Raw genomic sequence first — 6206 nt, forward strand, 5'->3', positions numbered from 1 at the left:
CTCGGCCTTTCCTGTTGGTTGGGTTCACCGTCGGGGAAGGAGGGCTCAGAACACGCGGAGGGAACCGCGCGATCGTGGACCGGAGAGGCCAGGATACCCCAGTGGCTGCGCGGTCGAAAGGCGGGAGCCGGAGGTTGCAGGGTGAGACCCCACTGCGTGCTCGGGTCCCCCGGGCGCGCTCCCCAGCAGCTCCCGCTGTTGCCGGCTCTGCGCCCCCCACCCCTCTGCGAAGGGGCCAAGCGCGCAGGGCCTTGACTCGCGCAGACCAGACTCCGCGCGGAGCCTAACCCCTCCAGACCCAACGACGCGCGGGCTGCTCCGCGGCGCCCCAGCTACCCCACCCGCTCCTAGCGGTGGGGCTCGCTCTGCCGCCCCCGGGAAGGGCGTTTCCGCCGCCCACTCCCGGCCGTCCGGCCCCGCGGCCTCACCGAGTACCTGAGCTCCAACGCGAGACGCGCTGCTGGGCGCCCGCGGCCGCGCGGTGACATCAGAGTCCCGGCCTCGGGCTCCCGACCCCACCTCCAGGCTCCGGCTGCCGCGGGGGAGGCGCCACGTCCGGCTCCCGGGGGCGGGAGCGCGGAACGGCGGCGCTGCCCCGGGAGCCGCCCGCCCCTTCGTAGTGTCCGCTTGCCGGCCTAGACCTGGGTCCAGGGGTTGGACGCGCGTTCCCCCGCCGGGCACAGACCTCTTGCTCCAGCTGAAGAAGATGGAAAGTAGGGGAAGGGTCACCAAGGCGCTCGCCCGCCCGCCTCCGCCCAGCGCGTTCTTACCGCCGGTAGCGCGCGAGCCCGAGCCCCGAGGGTCCAGGCCACCCGTTCTGTGGGAAAGCCCAGGCCGGGTGCCCACACGGGCACCCCATTCCTTTCAGAAAGTTTGGCCAAGTAAGCAGACCCGCCACTGTCCTTGTCCCTCTGAGTACAGTTCGGATGCTAATGCACCATCCCTTGACCAACTGTCCCTCCAGATACTCCATTTCCAGAACTCTTCCAGCTCTTTGATTCCCAGCGTGGGCTCTTCTTCTCCCATGTTTGCCCATTTTCTTTTCATTTCTCCCACTACCCCACACAGTCTGGGCCCTTACGGCCAGCCACCTGAAAGGGGAGGGAGAGGAAGGGAAGGAGAGGGGAGGCTCTGCTGACATCTGTGTTCACTCCCGCTACCCTCAGTGGGTCCTTTAGGTGCTGAACTATGCATATCCCCTGTGGCCTCGATAGGGTTTACGCCAGCCATAGAGTCTGGCTCTTGAGGTTTTCACCTTTGGGGATCTCCAGGCTCCAAAGAATGCTCTGAATTCATCTGTCATTGTGCATTCCTCACTGCTCTGTCCTCAGCCTTCCTTGCCCCCGCTTCCCAAACCTTTATCCTATGGATACTGGCTCTGCGAAGACATGCTCCCTTCCCTTGGGCTTCCCTGGTGGCGCAGTGGTTGAGAGTCCGCCTGCCGATGCAGGGGACACGGGTTCGTGCCCCGGTCCGGGAGGATCCCACATGCCACGGAGCCCCAGCTATTGCTGTGGTTGCCCTCACTCTCCCACAGAATCATCATGCCTGGGGGCAGGGACCATATCCCCCTATCTTGGCATCCTCGGCTGACAAGATTTGTTGTGGTAATAACCAGGACCCAGAAACCCAGACCGGGGGTCAAGGCTGCCACTTTCTGGGGGCACTAAGAGCCTGGGGAACTCTGAATGCTTGGATCTTCTAGGGGATGGAGGCAGCAGGCACCTGAGCCTGGCTTCTGATTGGCACCCTCCTGGCTCTGGTTCTTCTTCAAACACCATCCTGACCCAGGCATCAGCTTCAGCTGGAGCTGGAGCTCTGGACTCTCAAGACAATGGCTCAGAACTTCTTGGCTTTGAACACCTGCCCTTTTAAGATCCCGATCCGCATGGTTGGTCTCAGAGCAGTATTACAGTAGAGGGAACACAATCCAGCAACCAAAAGCCAATTCAAAATTGTTCAAGATTTTAATTTATATTTTTAAAAAGTATATTTCTTGACAACCATGAAGTGGACACAGTGTCCACAGCAATTCTTGTTAACCCGCTCCTCTTCCCGTCCCCTTATTTCTGTTGCACACGCCGCAGAAACTCTCTGCCGAACTCCTCCAAAACTGAAATCCCGCCCACCCACTTCTCTGCTTGCCTCTTCTTCTCGTCTGAGAAAGAGAAACAGCCCCTGACATCTGGATGTTGGCCTGGGACTATCAGCTAGGCCTTGGTGTTGTAGAAGTTGATCTGACATTCACAGCCAAGGCCTTGGAGTTCTCCTGTTGCACATAAACAATTTCACAGGACATCAACAAGGCCATCTGTAACCATGATGGGTCAAGACAAAAACAAGACCATTCTGTAATCATATCCAAACACAGACAAACCATGAACGTTGTCCAAGTCCCAAAAATGACCAAATGTCTTTCTATCCTGGATAATACGCCAGTGCTGTTTCCTTGCCAACTGCAGCTTTAACTTTGCTTTAGTTATTCCTTTTTCTAGATAAGATTTAAGATACCCAATCATAGAATTACTCTTGCTTCCCAACAGCATCAAACACTGAGAAAAGTCCTGCTTCTTTAATTCTCTCCAAAATCACTAATACAAGCCCAAGTCCTGTAAGTCCTCTCTAAGGCCCTCTTACCAAGATGCTCCATGGTTCCCCATCCTGTGTGTTCCCCTCACTGTAACAAGTAATACACTCCATTTTTTTCAACTATTGGTGTGTTCCTCAGGGTCTTTGACTGGAGGGCATTTCATTATTGCAAAAGCCTGAAGAACCTTAGAGGGGAGGAAGGGGACAAAACTGCTGCCAAGTCGGAGTCTCCTTTAGTGGTGGCAGTAGTTGGGGAGCAGGGGCCATGGAGAAGATGGACACATGCACATATTAATTATGTTTTTCTACTACATAAAAAGACATGCCTGTGCCCCTCAGTATCTCAGTACTTTCCCAGGCCTGGGAGAGTTCAGCTGACAATATACGGGTCAGAGAACCACCACCCAACCTAGCCCTTCCTCAATTTCACAAGCAAGATAATTGTAAACGGGAAAGCCACTAAGTTTTGGGGTAGTTTGTTAAACAGTAATAGATAACTGTAACAGGGTATGTAAATTTTCAAATTTGGTTAATCTCAAATTTCTTACAACGAGTTTGTACCAATTTGTATTCCCATTAATATATATGAGAGTGCCCATTTTCCTACATCCTCACTAACACAGTACATTATCAGACTTTTGACCTCTGAAATATGAAAGGTGAAAATAATATGTTTTAATTTACATTTCTTTTTTATATATAAAATTGCATATCATTTTGTACATTTAAAAGCCATTTGTATTAACTTCTGTCATCTGTCAACTTTCTTTGCCCATTTTTCTATCAAATTATTGGTCTTTTTTATTGACTTGTAAGATCTCTTTATATATTAAGGCAATTAACTTTTTTTTAATATGTGGCAAATATTTTCCCAAGTTTGTGTCTTTTGACTTTGTTTGTGGTAGCAGTGAATTTATAACCTGTGGTTGAGGCAAAAGATGTTTCTTTCTTGTAGACAGTAACTACATAGCTGTCTTGATAATTCAGAGACTGTCATGTATAGGTTAAAATACACTAAAGGCCAGAAATCATTCAACGAATCATGTTGTCTATTTTTGGAGATCCAACAAAGCACGAATCATTGTTTTTACACAAGTGTCTACTTAAATTGTAAGTGTTCCCTTAGAGCAAGTTTGTTTTCTTTTTAATTATGCAATGAATTCACCACACTTGTTCCTATAAATAGGAAGGCAACCACAAGAAAAAGTATAGGGAGAATGGAGCACCCCCTCTTCTATGGGGGCATCTGGCAGGAAGGCCTCTGGGTGAGCCTGGGTAGGGACTGGATATCCCAGGGATTGAACCAAAGTTCCCTTTGAGATCAGCAGTTCCCGGGAAGGAATGCTGGGCAGTCACATTCCTACTGAGTACACATACCTTTTCCCTACAGACACTGGGTGACTCCTCAGCCTCTGTTTGATCTGGCCATAAGAACTCAGCTTTTCTTCTCTAGCCTTGCCTCGAGCTCCAGGCCTGGGACCATTCCATCCTCCTGGTCCTCCCTCATTCAGATGTTACCGACACATCCCTGGCCAAGAGACATTCAAGGAGATAGCTGGATGCAGGCCTCTCTCCTCTTCTACCTACTCCAGTGGACTCAAGACACATAAGTGGTAACCAAGTGAGCTTTTCCACTTTGCTTTGCTGGCCTCCCAGGACCCAGATGAAAAATGTTTCTTATGCTTCATTTTGGTCCCCAAGAGTAGAAAGAAACTCAAGACTATGAACAAGACCCCCAATAGCATCCCCAGGGAGGGCAACAGTTGGCTCAAGCCTGGGAATGGCCAGACTGCCCCTTCTGTGTTCAGGCACTATAAAAGGGATGAGATGGTCTCCAAAGGCTCCTCTCCTAAAACTGCCTTCTGTTTGAGCTAAATCCACCAGGTCTCTGCTCACCAAGGAGTCATCTGATCAGCATTTGCAACGGCAGGCCACTCTAACTCTAGAACTCTGGGCCTCAGGCTGCACACAGAAGCATTAGTGCAGGACTGGGTCACAGCATGCCACATGTACGTGGGATGGATTTTGGTCATTGGCTATGGAAGCAGATAATGCATGTTCTTAACATTCACTGAGAAAATCTTGCTGATTTTAACTGATGTGTCTGGTCAGTTACTCACATGGAAGAGACTTTGTTCTAAAACCTGAGGGTGCGTATGTCTGTCATCCATCATGGTTCATGAGTTTTGGGGACCCTGCCAGGAGTGACTGTGACAACACACACACACATACACACACACACAGTCTAGTTGACAGCTTTTTGTGCTTCAAGGGAAGCATTAGAGAAGTTTAAAAAAGGAGGACAGGGAGCTGTTCTCCAGTTCACTGTATCCCAGGTATAAGAAAACCAGCAGTGAGAAAGCGAGCATGAGTCCACAGCCTGGCAGACCTAAGTGTGAATGCCAGTATGACCCTGGAGATATCCCAACCTTCCTGAACCTTCATTTCCTCATCTGTAAAATGGATACTACTATATGTTTGACAGGTAAAGATTAAATGAGATTTCATCAGATATACTCAGCAGTGGGCTCACAGGAGACCATCAATAAGTGGTGTTAGGGGGCTTCCCTGGTGGCACGGTGGTTGAGAATCTGCCTGCTAATGCAGGGGACACGGGTTCGAGCCCCGGTCTGGGAGGATCCCACATGCTGCAGAGCAACTGGGCCCGTGAGCCACAACTACTGAGCCTGTGCGTCTGAAGCCTGTGCTCCGCAACAAGAGGCCGCGACGGTGAGAGGCCCGCGCACCGCGATGAAGAGTGGCCCCCGCTTGCCACAACTAGAGAAAGCCCTCGCACAGAAACAAAGACCCAACACGGCAAAAATAAATTTAAAAAAAAAAAAAGGTGTTAGTTATAATTCCTCACTTCAGCTTCTCTTGTAGGGAAGACAATCTTGACTAAATCCCAGCCTCAATTTTATCTCTAGGGATTGGTTTATACACCAGAGGTCTCCAATGAGTGTTGGTCCTCTCCTAAGCTTTGCTTACTGCTCCCCCAGACAGGGCCGTGGTGGGCATCTGAACTCTTCCTTCCTGGGGGAACACACATTGTGTAGGTCTTGGGGAGACAGAGCCCCTCCTCCCACTTGAAAGCCAGCTTACCACAGTGCAAGCCTTCCGACCTGGCTTGACCAATGTGATGCTCCTGCCAGGGACTGGGACTCTCATGTGAGTGACATAGTGATGTAGGGACAGGTGAGAAACCATCAGGAGTTGGGGGTGTGTATAGTGGTGGTCCTAACCTGTCTCCTGATCTTGCTATCCAGCCTCCTTTGGTTCCTGTCTATTTTCATAGGCTGGTCCTCCTGCCTTTTAGTCAGTTCCGTGGGCCACCAGACCTCCTTCCAATGCATCCCTTTTTTGAGTTTAAGAGCTTGTTGCTGCTGCCTGAACCTAAGAAGTTTCTGATATAGAGCCAAGACACCTTTTTAGTACTTTTTTTTTTTTTTTTTTGCAGTACACGGGCCTCTCACTGCTGCGGCCTCTCCGATTGCGGAGCACAGGCTCCAGACGCGCAGGCTCGGTGGCCATGGCTCACGGGCCCAGCCGCTCCGCAGCATGTGGGATCCTCCTGGACCGGGGCACGAACCCGTGTCCCCTGCATCGGCAGGCGGACT

At 50.9% G+C, this 6206-nt stretch overlaps 1 long non-coding RNA gene across 1 annotated transcript; it reads left to right on the forward strand.

Annotated features, from left to right (window-relative positions):
* Positions 1-14: 14 nt before the first annotated feature.
* Positions 15-5406, forward strand: LOC137221655 (uncharacterized). The gene is made up of 3 exons (XR_010942097.1): positions 15-141; positions 4043-4210; positions 5197-5406. It is a non-coding gene; the product is annotated as an uncharacterized lncRNA (long non-coding RNA).
* Positions 5407-6206: the final 800 nt, after the last annotated feature.

This window comes from Pseudorca crassidens, chromosome 3 (assembly GCF_039906515.1).
Source record: "Pseudorca crassidens isolate mPseCra1 chromosome 3, mPseCra1.hap1, whole genome shotgun sequence".
In the NCBI taxonomy this organism is placed as follows: domain Eukaryota; kingdom Metazoa; phylum Chordata; class Mammalia; order Artiodactyla; family Delphinidae; genus Pseudorca; species Pseudorca crassidens.